Consider the following 17,501-nt stretch of genomic DNA (forward strand, 5'->3'; position numbering starts at 1 on the left):
TCGCCTTCTCCCAGTCGCTGAAGAGCTCCTCTCAGAGTCGCAATGCGGATTCCGCCCACTAAGGGGCACAATGGACATGATCTTCACCACACGTCAATTACAAGAGAAATGCAGGGAACAGCACCAGCTGCTGTACATGGCCGTCTTTGATCTCACAAAGGCCTTCGACACTGTCAACCGTGAGGGATTAGGGAGTGTCCTCCTCAAATTCGGCTGCCCTCAAAAGTTTGTCACCATCCTCCGCCTGCTTCACGATGACATGCAAGCCGTGATCCTGACCAACGGTTCCACCACAGACCTAATTCACGTACGATCTGGGGTCAAGCAAGGCTGTGTCATCGCACCAACGCTCTTCTCGATCTTCCTTGCTGCAATGCTCCATCTCACCCTCAGTAAGCTCCCCACTGGAGTGGAGCTAATTTGCAGAACAAAAGGGAAACTGTTCAACCTCCGTCACCTCCAGTCCAGATCCAAGGCCGTCCCATCCTCTGCCATCGAATTACAGTATGCAGATGACGCTTGCCTCTGTGCTCACTCAGAGGTCAAACTCCAAACCATCGTCAACACCTTCACCGAAGTGTACAAGAGCATGGGCCTTACACTAAACATCCATAAGACAAAGGTCCTCTACCAACCTGCCCCCACCACACAGTACTGCCCCCTGATTATCAAAATCCACGACAAGGCCTTGGACAATGTGGACCACTTTCCATACCTCGGGAGCCTACTGTCAACAAGGGCAGACATCGACGATGAAGTCCAACACTGCCTTCAGTGTGCCAGTGCAGCCTTCAGTCACCTGAGGAAGAGAGTGTTTGAAGACCAAGACCTCAAACCCGGCAGTAAGCTCATGGTCTACAGAGCAATAGTGATACCCGCCCTGCTGTATGCCTCAGAGAAATGGACCATGTACAGCAGGCACCTCAAAGTACTGGAGAGGTGCCATCAACACTGCCTCCACAAGATCCTGCAAATCCATTGGCAGGATAGGCGCACCAACGTCAGTGTTACATAGAAACATAGAAGATAGGAGGAGTAGGCCATTCGGTCCCTCGAGCCTGCTCCGCCATTCAATGAGAACATGGCTGATCATCCAAATTCAGTACCCTGTCCCTGCTTTCTCCCCATATCCCTTGATCCATTTAGCCTTAAGAAATATATCCAACTCCTTCTTGAATATATTTAATGAATTGGCCTCTACTGCCTTCTTTGGCAGAGAATTCCACAGGTTCACCACTCCCTGGGTGAAGAAATTCCTCCTCATTTCTGTCGTAAATGACTTACCCCTTATCCTTAGACTGTGGCCCCTGGTTCTGGACTCCCCGACCATCGGGAACATCCTTCCTAAGAACATAAGAAGTAGGAGCAGGAGTAGGCCATACGGTCCCTCGAGCCTGCTCCGCCATTCAATAGGATCATGGCTGATCCGAACTTAGACTCACGTCCACTTCCCTGCCCGCTCCCCGTAACCCCTAATTCCCTTATCAGCTAGGAAACTGTCTATCTCCGTTTTAAATTTATTTAATGTCGCAGTTTCCACAGCTCTCTGAGGTAGCAAATTCCGTAGATTTACTACCCTCTGAGTGAAGAAGTTTCTCCTCATCTCAGTTTTGAAAGGGCAGCCCCTTATTCTAAGATTATGCCCCCTAGTTCTAGTCTCACCCATCAGTGGAAACATCCTCCCCTGCATCTAGTCTGTTCAGTCCTGTTAGAATTTTATAAGTTTCAATGAGATCCCCTCTCATTCTTCTAAACTCCAGCGAGTATAAGCCCAAACAACCCAATCTCTCCTCATATGTCATTCCTGCCATCCCAGGTATCAGCCTGGTGAATCTTCGCTGCACTCCTTCCATGGCAAGAACATCCTTCCTCAGATAAGGCGACCAAAACAGCACACAATACTCAAGATGTGGTCTCACCAAGGCCCTGTACAACTGCAGCAAGACATCCTTGTTCCTGTACTCAAACCCTCTCACTACAAATGCCAACATTCCATTTGCCTTCTCAACTGCCCGCTGCACCTGCATGCTTACTTTCTTGCTCAGGCCAACATCCCCAGCATCGAAGCTTTGACCACGCTCGATCAGCTCGATGGACGGGTCACATTGTCCGCATGCCCGATTCGAGACTCCCAAAACAAGTGCTCTACTCTGAGCTCCAGTTCAGCAAGAGAGCCCCAGGTGGGCAGAGGAAATGCTTCAAAGACACCCTCAAAGCCTCCTTGCAAAAGTGCAACATCCCCACCGACACCTGGGAATCCCTGGCCCAAGACCGCACAAAGTGGAGGAGAAGCATCCGGGAAGGCACCGAACACCTCGAGTCTCTTCGCCGGGAGCAAGCAGAAGCCAAGTGCAGGCAGCGCAAGAGCACATGTCAATCCAAGCACCCCACCCACCCGCCCCTTCAACCACCGTCTGCCTCACCTGTGACAGAGACTGTAGGTCCCGCACTGGACTCATCAGTCACCTGAGAACTCATTTTTAATGTGGAAGCAAGTCATCCTCGGTTCCGAGGGACTGCCTAAGAAGAAGGAGGAGGAGCAGAGTGGAAACATTGTCGTATAGGGGATTCTATAATTAGAAGGATAGATAGTTGTCTTTACAGTCAGGATCGAGAGTCCCGAAGGGTGTATTGCCTTTCTGTTGTCAGGGTAAGGGACATCTCAAAATGGCTGGAAATGAATCTGGACACCAAATCCAGGGACCACTTACATTGTGACACCAAATCCAGGGGCCACTTACACTGAGACTATAAATGGAAATCAGAGAGCCTCAGTATGGAGAATGGTCATGGTGGTGAAAAGTGCTCTAGTGAGGGTGAAAGGCAGGTAATAGATGAAGGTATTGTAAAGTCTGTGGGTTGTTTAGTTAATTAATGCACAGACTCCAAGAGTAACTTAAAACAGGACTTTACTATTCGAAGGTCAGGGCGAATCTGCCAAATAATCCTGACACAGCACTTATATGCCGGTGTGGTCACCGTCGGTATTACAGTATACAGAAGCCAACAAAGTAGTGCCACACCTAAAATAGTTCTCTTAAAGGTGAACGGTTACATACAATGGTTTTCTTAAAGGTAGACGGAGACATACACTACAATCCTCCCTTTTTAGCTTACAACATACTTAGTCCCCCATTAAACATAACATATATTCAACTTCATGTAAAACAATTCACAGGTATAATCTATGCGGGAAACAGTTTACAGATTCAGTCTCTGCGGGAACAGTTCACAGATTCAGTCTCTGGTCTTGACTCGGTCCGAACAACATCTCTGTGGTGTAGCCGGTTCACATTGCTAGCGTGACTCATCCAATAGTCTTTCCCTTGACTTAACAGCTTGAACTTCCGTCCTGCTGAACCAGCAGTGCTGACTTTTACAAACAGCTGGACTGCCTTGGTAATTTTTCCTACTTGCCAACTGATTTGGCTCCCTTCGTAGGGCCCACGTACATGATCTGGTAGAAGTGATAATGATTTAGATGGTTATCACTTTCTGCTTCGTCTTTTTCTTTTCTGCTTCTTGGAGACTCTCGGGGCTCCCTTATCAGCTGCCAGCTGTAGCGCCACCATCTCCCTATGTTCCTTAGACTTTAAGTGCTTCATCCTGATTTCTGCACTTTGGGAGTTTTCATCACAAGCTGGGCAGACCAAGTCCTCGTAATATTCCGTGTCACTCAACAGGTCATGGTAATATTCGGTGTCGTCCTGAACTAGTCTAGCGAGAGGGCCTGCTACTTCTTCCTTACCCAACTGGACGTTAGCCGACTGTTGTTCCCTCCCTAGACATCTTTCCTGAAGAGACTTCTTCATGCGTTCATATTCATCCCGCTCTTCCTGGGTTTCCTGCCAATCCTTCACTAATGACCTCATTTGTGATTCCAATACTTCCCCTTCCATCGGGGATTGATTGATCGGGCTATTCAATCCTTCTACTGGAGCAGCTGTTTCAACATTCTGTAGTTCACATTGACGTGATTCAGCGTACTTTCGACAGCCCTGTAAAATCTGTGTTGCAACCTCAACTATTCCCCAAACTTTTGAGAGCTCCGAACCCCTTCCCTTTGAAGATTGAAGCTCGTGTTCAAATGGTTCCCCTTGCAGAGTCTTGTCTCTCAGCATATGAAGGAGTTGGCTGACCGTTAACTCTTCCACGGGGACCCTGTGGATCAGAGTCTTCTCCATTTCATCCACCTTTTCCTCCAATGCTTTCACCTTTTTTTTCCTCTTGTACTTTGGCTTTAAGCGCTCGGAGAAGTTGCGCCTTGATGCTCTCTGGCTCATGTTCAGGGGCCATTCTTACAGTCTCTGTGTTTCTTACAGTTGCCTTTTCTTCCACTGAAAGAATTCCCAGTTGAATCTGTTCTTCAAGTTGTTGAACCTCGGTCATTGCCGCCTCATATTTGTCTTGGGTTTCCTTCAATATTTTTATGAGTTCTTGGACATCTTGACTTTCATGTTCTGCCATGTCTTTCACCTCTAATTTCTCATCTATGGATGGAACTTCTACCGATGAGTCTGTCTTGGCCTTGAGCTCATTAAGAATTTCCTGCAGCCTTTGGACTTCTTGTTCATGTTCAACCTTTAGTTGTTCATATGCTTCCACTGAAACTAGCTTTTCGAAGGTTGCCGAGTTAACCCCCTCCAGGATTGTAGCCTGGGCCTGTTCATACTGTTCCTTCAACTTCTCAAACTCTGCTTGTAAGGAGTCGTAGAGAAGAACTGGAATAAAATCCTGGCTTCCTGAAGATTCCTCTTCATTTGCTTCTTTCTGCAAATATTCTAACTCCTGAACATCATAAGGGAGATGTGATCGGTGATTGGTCACGATGGCTCTATGGTCGCTCTCTGCTTGAGCTAGCTGCTTCTGTTGTCTTTCCAGATTCTCCCATTCGGTGTCATAGAACTTTTTCATTGTTTTCATCTCTTGTACGAGACGGTAACTCAATTGTTCTAATTGTTGTCGTGATTTGAAATAAAGTTGAGTCCGAGCTCGGTGTTCTCCCATCATGGATATGTCCTTAAACTGAACAGACTCAGAATTCTCTGTCAAACTATGTTGTCGTTGTTTGGTGGAGATCTGTTCTGAAACTTTGTTCTTCTCTGGAGCATAAGCCTTTCTGCATGCCTTCGTTTTTCCAACCTTAGTCGGCAAGTCCATTTTAGCCTTGTCTTTCACATTTGGGTTGGTCTTATCGTCATCCGATTCAGAATCTGAGCTGATTGTCTGCACCGAGTCCTCACTCGTTATGGCTTTTAGATAGTGCCATTCCATGTCTATTTTCTTGATCCACTCCCGTCCTAGAAGTGGTGGTCCTCCCTCAGGTAGTACGTATAAGTTCATTCTTGGGTGTTCTTTACCCCTATCTCTCACCTTGACTCTTATCTTTCCCATGGGGTATACTTTATGCCCCGTGTATGTCTGCAATACGAACTTGGTATATCTTAAGGGTATATGTGAGAATAGCTGGTGGTAATCCCTTCGATTTATGACTGATAGAGCTGATCCAGTGTCCAACTCCATTTTCACTTGGACTCCAGCTATTTTTAGCATGACCCAGATAGTTTGTAGGTCAGCTTCCTTACTCACATTGTGAATTCTCAGACTACCCAGCTCCTGGCCGTTTGGGTCTGAGTCCGAATTCTGTTCGTCTGAACTCTTCTCAGCCACCTTGTGTACCTTGTTGTACTTTTCCTGTGATGGCTTCCTTTGGTTGTTGGTCCTTTGGTTGTTGGTCTTCTTCCCTGACCGGCATACCTTAGCTATGTGACCCAGTTTGCCACATTTCCTACATTCCTGGTTCTTAAACCAGCATTGGTTCTGGTCGTGTGTTGTCTTCCCACAACGATAGCATTTTGTTGTTGTCGAGGTAATTTGATCCACACTGAGTGCCGCTGTCTTTAGCTGCATTTCCGCAGTTCCCTTCGCTGCGGCTTCGTGCGATGCTGCAATAAGGACAGCCCTGTCAAGTGTAAGGTCATTCTCTTCGAGTAGTCGCTTTTGCGTTCCTTCCTTTACCAATCCGCACACGAACTTGTCTCGCAATGCCTCTGTCAGATTCCCTCCAAACTGGCAGTATTTCGCTAGTCTACGCAGTTCGACCAAGTATTCTGCGTTGCTTTCGTCTTTCCATTGCGTTCTCGCATAGAATTTGAATCGTTCTGCCAACATCAACGGTGTGGGGTTCAAGTGATCCTTCAGAACAGCCACAATATCATCGAAAGTCTGATCCGCCGGTTTAGCCGGTGATAGTAGATGCTTCAAGAGCCCGTATGTCTTCGCGCCCATCGAGTTTAGCAAGGTTATAGCTTTGTCATCTTCTTCTATTTTATTGGCCTCACAATAGATCTCAATGCGTTCCACATACGTGGCCCAGTCTTCTACCTCGGAATTAAAATCGTTGATGTTACCACGCTTAGGCATCTTCCTCTCTTCCTGATAACACCACGGATTATTTCTTTAAATTTTCTTTTTTTTTCTTCAAGATGGCGGTTCCCGCGAAGATGGCGGTTTCCCGCGCTTATCTTCTCTCCCCGCCCACTTCAATGGCGGTTCCCCACTTCTGTCTTCTTCTCCGCCTAATGGCGGCTTCCCGCATTTCTTCCCCTGGCAGGAGGGGTACACTTTCCCCACGGGCGATGGCCGCTGGCTTTCAGGTTCACAGCCTGCGCGTCGGCTTCAGTGCTTTCCCTTTTCTCGGCAGGGCAACCGGCGCTGGGTACACCCCGTTGACAGCGAACAGTTTCAGCCACTGGGCTGGCTCTCGCTCAGTTCCCCTTGCTCGGGCTCTGTCTCTCTCCCGCTCGCTCGGCTCTACCGGCGCTGGGTACACGCCGTTGACGGAGAACAGTTTCAGCCGCTGGACTGGCTCTCGCTCAGTCTCCCTTGGTCGGCTCTGCTTCTCCCGCTCGCTCGGCTCCCAATCGCGCCTCCCAGCCCTCTCGCAGTCCGGTGCTTCCCTCCCCGGCTGCGGCTGAGTTTATCTCTTCCCGCACCTACGTTCCCGGTCGCAGCGCTTCGTGGCTTTGGTCGCTGCCCGGCCTTTTTCGCCGGTCACGGTCTAGCTGTCTCACGACGCCGTTGCGTCCCCCAGCCTGTCTGTACCGCGGCTTCCTTGCTCCACGCTGCCCCAGTCTCAGCGCCTCTGGGCCCGACTTCTGTTCGGCTCCTTTCCCCCTCGACCGTGGTCGAGTGCACCGCCCTTATCCTCCGGTTATTCTTTTTACTTTCCCTTACTCACAGTCACCGTGGCCGCCTTGCTTCTCGTGCTGATTGGTCACTCCTCACCGTGGCAGAAGGGACAGTCAGTGCCTGTTGCTGATGGAAGTCATTGTCTCTAAATTCTTCCTCCTTTCTAGTTCTGCAGCCTCGAGTTTTTTCCCAGCAGAACGACGAGGGCGGTTGCCTCTTCTCGACGCTCGTTAACTGCTTCGGACGTATTGTTGCCGCAGGGTACGATCGGACTCGTCGCCACTGTAAAGTCTGTGGGTTGTTTAGTTAATTAATGCACAGACTCCAAGAGTAACTTAAAACAGGACTTTACTATTCGAAGGTCAGGGCGAATCTGCCAAATAATCCTGACACAGCACTTATATACCGGTGTGGTCACCTTCGGTATTACAGTGTACAGAAGCCAACAAAGTAGTGCCACACCTAAAATAGTTCTCTTAAAGGTGAACGGTTACAGACAATGGTTTTCTTAAAGGTAGACGGAGACATACACTACAGGTATGACGGTGGAATCAGAAGGTGACAGGTTATTTTCAGAAGCCCTTTTCAGGCAGGCTGATGATTGGATATAACCAGCCCAACACCTGGATCCGCCTGTTCTTGTCCCCAAATCCCAAAGTCTAATGTCCCTGATGTATTTTTCTGTGAGAAATGTCGAGATGTGAAAGAAGGGAAAAAATCAGGCTCCAGCCAGAAAGAATGTTCCTTGAATGAACAATTCATGAGGCTGTTTTGTGACTCGTCTGTGTGAAGTTAAAAAACATGAAATGAAAAAAGATGCGTCCAGTGACACCTGTTGTTAATAGTGGTTTCGAACCCTAATCACTAACGCCTAAGTCTAACCTCCAATTGACTACCCCCAACCACTCGCCCCAATCCTAACCAATAACCACTAACCCCAACCACTAACCCCAATCCTAACCAATAACCACTACCCCCAACCACTAACCCCAATCCTAACCAATAACCACTGGCCCCAACCACTAACCCCAATCCTAACCAATAACCACTAATCCCAACCCCTAACCCCAATCCTAACCAATAACCACTAACCCCAACCACTAACCCCAATCCTAACCAATAACCACTAACCCCAACCACTGACCCCAATCCTAACCAATAACCACTGGCCCCAACCACTAACCCCAATCCTAACCAATAACCACTGGCCCCAACCACTAACCCCTATGCCTACACCTTAACCCCAGCCCCTAACAAAGGATCATTGACAGGGATCAATGGAGGAGCTAAAGACCTGATAATGGAAGTATTTGAAATAATTATCTCGATGAAAGAAATAGTGCAAGGTATGTTAGTAACAAGAGATTAAATCAACTAGACCATCAAGCTCAGAAATTACTACTACAAAGATCAGAGCCTTTCAAAGGTTATCACGTGCAGTCCGTGTGGAGGAGTTTTGCTAAATCGAATCCACAAAGGGTTAAATGATACAGATAATAGATTTCAAAACTTATGCAAGATAGTTCTATAAAGCTATGGTTCAAAGGAATTGCAGCTGAGTGTGCTCTTTTGTGTTAACAAATAAACTGTAGCTTAACTTAAAACATCAAAGGAAACTTAATAATTAAATTAACATTTCATTACCTGTGGTGATAAGCACTCCAGTCCCTGCGGTGTGCAGATGAGTGTACGCTTTTGTAGGGACCATAAACAAATAAACTGTAACTTAAAAAACCATTAAATGAAACTTAACAAATTAAATTAAAATTTCGTTGGCCGGGGTGATGATGCACTCCAGTCCCCGCAGCGCCCACCAGTCGCAGAAGGCCTCAAGCCTGCCGGCGGACACCGCATGCTCCATCTCCAGGGCCACCGGAAGAGAGGCAGGCAGTCGGGCCGAATGACCCCCTCGAGCGTCCGCTGCCTGGACCAGTTGATGGCAGTTGAGTGTAAGTGAGACGCTACAGTTCAGTCTATAACACCCACAAGTTGTGTACTCAAACGGAGCAAGCTTGGGGTTTGATGTGGTAGAAGGCGAACGAGATGAGAATGGAAATAATCTAGAGTAAGAAAAGGCCCAAAAATTAAACAGTCTGGAACAGAACATCAATTCGTCTTCTCTTATCATGGAGAAATCAAATATTTGACACACTGTGTTTGAAACAAAGCTTATTTATTCACTGAAATAACAACAGAAAATGCTGGAAATACTCAGCAGGCCAGGCAGCATCCGTGGAGAGAGAAACAGAGTTAACGTTTCAGGTCTGGGACCCTTCATCAGAACTGGAAAAAGCTGGAGATGTAACAGATATTACTAAGGTAAGAGGCAGGAAAGTTATCCTGGGTGGATCTGAAACACGAAGGGTGGAAGTTCAGTTGGAATCCACGTGGAATAAGTTGAAACCGGAGACAGTTGCTGAGAAAAGAGATGTGGTTGTGAAACTGAGTCTTAGAAAATGTTGCAAATGGGGATGGCAAAATCATGCAGCATGAAAAATGGGAGTAAGGGTTAAAGTTTGAAATTGTTGAACTCAATGTTGAGTCCAGAAGGCTGTAAAGTGCCTAATTGAACGATGAGGTGCTGTTCCTCGAGCTTTATTTATTCACTATTTAAACAGAATATTAATCTGCAGCGCAGATACAGGGGTTATTAAGATCAGCAGAAACAAACCATAACTACTAGAATGAACATGGTTCAGTCCTCAATCCGATCACAGTAAACCATGTTCCACTTAGAAGGACAAGGGCAGCAGATGCATGGGAACATCACCACCTACAAGTTCCCCTCCAAGCCACACACCATCCTGACGTGGACCTGGATCACCGTTCCTTCACTGTCGCTGGGCCAAAATCCTGCAACTCCCTTCCTAACAGCATTGTGGGTGTACCTACACCATATGGACTGCAGCGGTTCAAGAAGGCAGCTCACCACCATCTTCTCAAGGGCAATTAGGGACGGGCACTAAATGCAGGCCTAGCCAGCCAGCGACGCTCACATCCCATCAATGAATAAAAAAAAAAATCACTAATCTGGTCTTTTACCCAGCATTCCCCGCGGTGGACCACGTGCCGCACCCGGACTACAAGAGCCCAGCGCGCAGGCGCGGGAGGGGCCGGTATATTGAGCATGCGCAGTGCGTTACTGGAGCTGGAGAGGAGCTGAAGCCGGGAGGGCGACGGAGGGGAGTAATGGACCGGTAGGTGGGTGGGGAGGCTTCATAAACAACTCGTGCAGGAGGCAAGCCCCGAATAATAACCTGAAGATGCCGTGTTTGCAGTTGCGGGGAATTCTAACCCTTACAGGCCCAGGTTAACGGCAGCCATCTTTGTAAAGGAGGGCGGAAAGTTTCAGTGCGACGTCACCCGATGCCTGAGACAATGAGCCTTGCGTCCAATGCGGGGAATAAAGGCCCACAGCCTCCCCGGGCCCTGAACAAGGGACTGGAGAAACTCGCCGCCCTGCGGATCAGACAATCAGCCGGCGCTAGTCCCGCCCCTCGGGCTCCCCGATTGCTTGGAGGACCCGCCGCCGGTTCTCTCCTCCAGCCCCGCCCACTGGGTCCCGCAAGCCCGGCCCCTCGGGCTCCCCGATTGGTTGGAGGACCCGCCGTCGGCCCGCTCCTCCAGCCCCGCCCACTGGGTGCCGCAAGCCCCGCCCCTCGGGCGCTCCGATTGGTTGGAGGACCCGCCGCCCGCTGGCTCCTCCAGCCCTGCCCACTGGGTGCCGCTAGTCCCACCCCTCGGGCTCCCCGATTGGTTGGAGGACCCGCCGCCGGCCCGCTCCTCCAGTCCCGCCCACTGGGTGCCGCAAGCCACGCCCCTCGAGCTACCCGATTGGTTGGAGAGCCCGCCGCCCGCTCGCTCGCTCCTCCAGCCCCGCCCACTGGGTGCCCTTAGTCCCGCCCCTCGGGCTCCCCGATTGGTTGGAGGACCCGCCGCCGGCCCGCTCCTCCAGCCCCGCCCACTGCGTGCCGCAAGCCCCGCCCCTCGGGCTCCCCGATTGGTTGGAGGACCCACCGCCTGCTCGCTCCACCAGCCACGCCCCGCTCGCTCCCTATTGGTCGGAAGCTGCCGTCAATCAGGCCTCAGGCCCGGGTGACGTGTCCCCGAGGAGATGACTTGCATCGTCCAACTGCCGCCGCTCGGTCCGGGGCTTCGCGGACTCTGAGGTTTTTCTATTTCTCTCTATTCTCTCCCGATCCACCCCGCGCGATTCTCCACCCAATCGGAGCGGAGAAAACTCACTTTGCGTCACCGATCGCGACTCTGGAATGGCCCGCGCCGACTCCGTCCGACAGGATCCTAGTGCGCAGGCGCAGCTCTGAGTGGGGGCGGGGTTTGGTCTCCTCTGGGCATGCGCGGTCATTACCCTGGGCATGCGCGGACCCTCGGCTGTCCCCAGTCGGAGCAGGAATGGCCATTCGGCCCCTCGAGCCTGCTCCACCATTCAATGAGATCATGGCTGATCATCCACCTCAACTCCATTCACCGGCCTGATCCCCACATCCCTTGATTCCCCTAGAGTCCAAAAATCGATCTCAGCCTTGAATATACCCAATGACTGAGCCTCCACAGCCCTCTGGGGTAGAGAATTCCAAAGATTCACCACCCTCTGTGTGAAGAAATTACTTCTCATCTCAGTCCTGAATGGCCGACCCTTTATCCTGAGACTGTGGCCCCTGGTTCTAGACTCCCCAGCCAAGGGAAACATTCTCCCAGCATCCACCGTATCAAGCCCTGTAATAATTTTGTATGTTTCAATGAGATCCCCTCTCATTCTTCTGAATTCAAGAGAATACAGGCCTATTTACTCAATCTCTCCTCATACGACAGTCCCACCATCCCAGGAATCGATCTCGTGAACTTTCGTTGCACTCCCTCTATGGCAAGTATATCCTTCCTTAGGTAAGGAGACCACAATTGTACACAGTACTCCAGGTGTGGACTCACCAAGACCCTGTACAATTGGAGTAAGACTTCTTTAGTCCTGTACTCAAATCCTCTTGTAATGTCAATCAACCATCAGCTAGAAGAGGTCGCTGGTGAGATCAGTGAAGAAACAAAGACTTGCATTTATATAGCACCTTTCACCACCACCGGACATCCCAAAGTGTTTTACATTCAATGAAGTACTTTTGAAGTGTAGTCACTGTTGTAATGTAAGAAACACGGCAGTCAATTAGCGCACAGCAAGCTCCCACAAACAGCAATGTGATAATGACCAGAAAATCTATCTTTTTATGTTGATTGAGAGATAAACATTGGCTAGAACACTGGGGATAATTCCCCTGCTCTTTACAACATTACAACAGTGACTACTTCATTGTAGTACTTCATTGGCTGTAAAACACTTCAAGACATCTGGTGGTCATGAAAGCACTATACAAATGCAAGTCTTTCAGAGATGCCGGGAACATAGGGTCTGATGAAAGGGTGGAACTGAAAGAAATCAGTATTTGTAGGGAAATGGTGTTAGGAAAATTGATGGGACTGAAGGCCGATAAATCCCCAGGGCCTGATAATCTACATCCTAGGGTACTTAAGGAAGTGGCCCTAGAAATAGTAGATGCATTGCTGGTCATCTTCCACAACTCGATAGACTCTGGAACAGTACCCATGGATTGGAGGGTAGCTAATGTTACCCCACTATTCAAAAAAGGTGGCAGAGAAAAAGCGGGGAATTATAGACCGGTAAGCCTGACATCGGTAGTGGGGAAAATGCTCGAGTCCATTATAAAAGATGTAATAGCAGAGCACTTGGAAAGCAGTGACAGGATTGGACAAAGTCAACATGGATTTACAAAAGGTAAATCATGCTTGACTAATCTACTGGAATTTTTTGAGGATGTAACTGGTAAAATAGATAAGGGAGAACCAGTGGATGTGGTGTATTTGGACTTTCAGAAGGCTTTCGATAAGGTCCCGCATAAGAGATTAGCGTGCAAAATGAAGGCACATGGGATTGGGGGCAAGGTATTGACTTGGATAGAGAACTGGTTGGCGGACAGAAAGCAAAGAGTTGGAATAAATGGGTTGTTTTCAGAGTGGCAGGCAGTGACTGGTGGGGTACCGCAAGGATCGGTCCTAGGACCCCAGCTGTTCACAATATATATTAATGATCTGGACGAGGGAATTGGATGTAATATCTCCAAATTTGCAGACGACACACACAAAGCTGGGTGGGAGGGTATGCTGTGAGGAGGATGTCGTGAAACTCCAGTACGATTTGGACAGGTTGGGTGATTGGGCAGAAACATGGCAAATGCACTATAATGTGGATAAATGTGAGGTTATCCACTTTGGTGGTAAAAACAGGAAGGCAGATTATTATTTGAATGGCAATAGATTGGGAGAAGGGGAAGTGCAAAGAGACCTGGGTGTTCTTGTGCACCAGTCGCTGAAGGTAAGCATGCAGGTGCAGCAGGCGGTTAAGAAGGCAAATGGTATGTTGGCCTTCGTAGCAAGAGGGTTCGAGTACAGGAACAAGGATGTCTTGCTGCAGTTCTACAAGGCCTTCGTGAGACTGCACCTTGCGTATTGTGTGCAGTTTTGGTCACCTTATCTGAGGAAGGATGTTCTTGCCATGGAAGCAGTGCAGCGAAGTTTCACCAGGCTGATACCTGGGATTGCAGGAATGACGTATGAGGAGAGATTGTGTCAATTGGGCTTATACTCACTGGAGTTTAGAAGAATGAGAGGGGATCTCATTGAAACTTATAAAATTCTAACAGGACTAGACAGACTAGATGCAGGAAGGATGTTTCTGATGGCCGGGGAGTCCAGAACCAGGGGTCATAGTCTAAGGATAAGGGGTAAGCCATTTAGGACTGAAATGAGGAGGAATTTCTTCACCCAGAGAGTGGTGAACCTGTGGAATTCTCTGCCACAGAGGGCGGTGGAGGCCAGTTCATTAAATATATTCAAGAAGGAGTTAGATATATTTCTTAAGGCTAAAGGGATCAAGGGATATGGGGAGAAGGCAGGGACAGGGTACTGAATTTGGATGATCAGCCATGATCACATTGAATGGCGGAGCAGGCTCGAAGGGCTGAATGGCCTACTCCTGCTCCTATCTTCTATGTTTCTATGTTTCTTTCTTGAAATAGTGCCATGGGATCTTTTACATCCACCTGAGAGAGCAGACGGGACCTCAGTTTAATGTCTCATCCGAAAGACGGCACCTCCGACAGTGCAGCATTCCCACAGCACTGCACTGGAGTGTCAGCCTGGATTTTGGTGCTCAAGTCTCTGGAGTGGGACTTGAACCCACAACCTTCTGACTCAGAGGCGAGAGTGAGACCCACTTTTTTTTAATGAATATACTTTATTGAACATTAAGAAGATTTACAACATCTTGATCATTTCATTGCATGATACAAATCAATTCCGCCGCTCTGCACAGCCATTCCGCCACCACATTTTAACATCAAAACCTGAAGTTTAATTTGTCTCCTGTAACATATATTAATCGATTGTACTTTAAAAATTGGTTGTAAAATACTATCCTTAAATTCCTTTCTGAATAAAACATCCACAGAGCCATATAATGATCTTTTAGCTTATATTTAAAATACTCTTTTAGATTGATTCTCCTCCCCTTAAAAAACGGAGCATTCCTTCTTTGCACAATCACGAATCTAGCCAAACTGAACATTAAATGAATTGCCGCTCCGCTAGACTCGGGCAGACTCTCCTGCAATCCCCATCTCAAAATTGAGTCCCACGGGATTCCCATTCTCGATCTTCAGTCCCCACCCAGCAAAAAAGCTTCACACAACTGTCGAACATAGTACTTAAAGTCATTTAACTGCGGACATAACACCAGTAAATGGGACAGAGTTTCATCCCATGTCCCACACACTGGGCAAGTTGCCGCCTCCACTCGGCCAATCTTGCACAAGACCGTCATGGTAAAAATCCATTTATGTGCCAATTTGAAATCCAGTTCAATCCACTCTGGACATTTAAAGTTCGCCCACACTCCCTTCCAAATCCTGTTGCAGTCCAGCAGTGGGTATATACTCTGCCAAAACTCCTGACCAGCATGTGTCTTGAATCTCCATTCTCTGAATACCTCATAGAAATCTCGAGTATTACAGTTGTCAAATTGGACCAACTCTCCCCCTTTCTCCAGTACAAAGCTTGGAAAAGCAGGACGCATTTTACTTCCTTTGGAGATTTCCGCATTTATTTCTTCCATCCAATCCTGTGGCATTGCCCTCACAATCTTCTCATACATGATTCCTATTGCTTTTCCTTCTACCTCCTGATCCTCCTCCCACACCATGTCCCTCACTATCACTTCCGGCAACCAACCTGGAATCACCTCGTATAATACATCTTTCACCGATATAGTCCCAGCTTTTATAAAAGCTTGATTAAATAAAACCTCTCCTTCGATGTTGACCCACCTGTTCAAAAATAAGGACTGTTCTAAAAATTCCTCAGCCCCCTTGGACATAAACTGCACACTTTTTAAAAATTGAGCCCAAGTCTCTACAACCCCCTTATAAAACCTAGGGAGAAGCTTAATCGATTTCCAAAACATATTATTGTATTCCATATACAATATCCCCATCCCTCCTATCCCACTTCATTTAAAAAAATGCTCAAAACAACTCTTTCAAAAACTTGTATTTGACTTCTGAAGAAATCTCTTCACCCATTTGATTCTAAAGGATTTTTTCTTCAAATCAATACCTGGGAAATTGAGTCCTCCCTGATTTCTCCGTCCAATTATGGTATTGTAAGCCACCAAGGCTGGTTTCCCTTCCCATAAAAGCCTCACACAAGCCTCTCGGATGGACTTTTCTGCCCACTCAGGAATATCCTCCACCGTCAATAAGTACCATAGCTTAGATAGCAGGAGAGCAGACACCACTGTCGCTCTTCCTTGCACTTTCAACCACCTTCTTTCCCATCTTCCCAAAATCTTTTTAATTTTCATAACCTTCGGTTCCCAATTTAATTGATCTACTTCATCCCTGTCTTTCTTGCACCCCATATGCACCCGCAGACTTCCAAAACCTCCACCACCTTAAAGGGACATTCCCCCAACCATTCCCCCCTACCCCTCCCTGCAACCAGGCATTGGGACTTACTATAATTCACTCTGGCTCCTGAAGCTCTACAATATTCCTCCACTACCTCCATAGCTTTCCTCACTGACTCCCCATTTCTCAATGTTAAGGTTGTGTCATCTGCATATTGGTGTATCACCGACACCAGCCCAGAACTGGGGACCACAATCCCAACTACACCTTGTTTCTTTCGCATCATGTAACCTAATGGTTCTGCTACCAATGTGTACAACAATGGGGACAGGGGACAACCCTGTCTCACTGATCTCTATATCGGAAAATACTTGGATAAAAAACCATTACATTTAACACAGCTAAATATGTTCGAATAAAAAATCCTTATCCACTGAATGAAATTTTCCTTGAAACCAAATGCTTCCAAAACCTTTAAATAGAAACTCATGAGAGACCCTATCAAAGGCTTTCTCTTGATCTATCTTTAATACATAAGCCTCCCTCCCACTCTCTTCCATGAGCTCTATCGCATCTCGAATTGAGACCACAGAGTCTGCGATGTCCCGGCCTATGACTCCATAGGACTGAGAGGGCCAAACTATCTGCGGTAACACCTCCTTCAAACAATTTGCCATAACCCTCGCCAAGATCTTATAATCCACATTTAATAATGTGATGGGCCTCCAATTCTTCAGATCCCGTCTATCCCCTTTATTTTTATATAAGCTAAGCTTATGATCCCTCTCCTCATAGATGGGGCCAGGCTTCCCTCAATTTTAATTTCCTTAAAAACTTCTAAGAGTTAAAATCTCACAAAATTCTTTATAAAATTCTGCACTTAGTCCATCGGACCCTGGGCTTTTCCCCCCCTTCATTCCACTTATTGCTACTTTTATTTCCGCTAATCCTACTTCTTTGTCACACATGCTTCTCTCATCATCCTTTAAACCCTCTTCAATAAAAGCAGTAACCTTCTCCATCGCCAAATTGGAAATGTCTTCTTTAGTATATAACTCTTGATAAAAGCTGCTAGCCGCCTCTAAAATCTCCCCACTTTCATGAATGATCTTCAACTCTTCAATTAATGATAATCTCTGTCGCAGCTTTTCTTGCTCTAGAAAATATCCAGTGCATCTTTCGCCCTCCAATGCATCCCTAGCCTTTGCACAGAGAATGGCCCCCTTGCATTTATAAGAAATAAGAAATAGGAGCAGGAGTAGGCCATACGGCCCCTCGGGCCTGCTCCGCCATTCAATAGGATCATGGCTGATCCGA

This window comes from Somniosus microcephalus, unplaced genomic scaffold (genome assembly GCF_052327205.1).
Source record: "Somniosus microcephalus isolate GS21.2 unplaced genomic scaffold, FLI_Smic_1.0 unresolved_chr1, whole genome shotgun sequence".
Classification (NCBI taxonomy): Eukaryota; Metazoa; Chordata; class Chondrichthyes; order Squaliformes; family Somniosidae; genus Somniosus; species Somniosus microcephalus.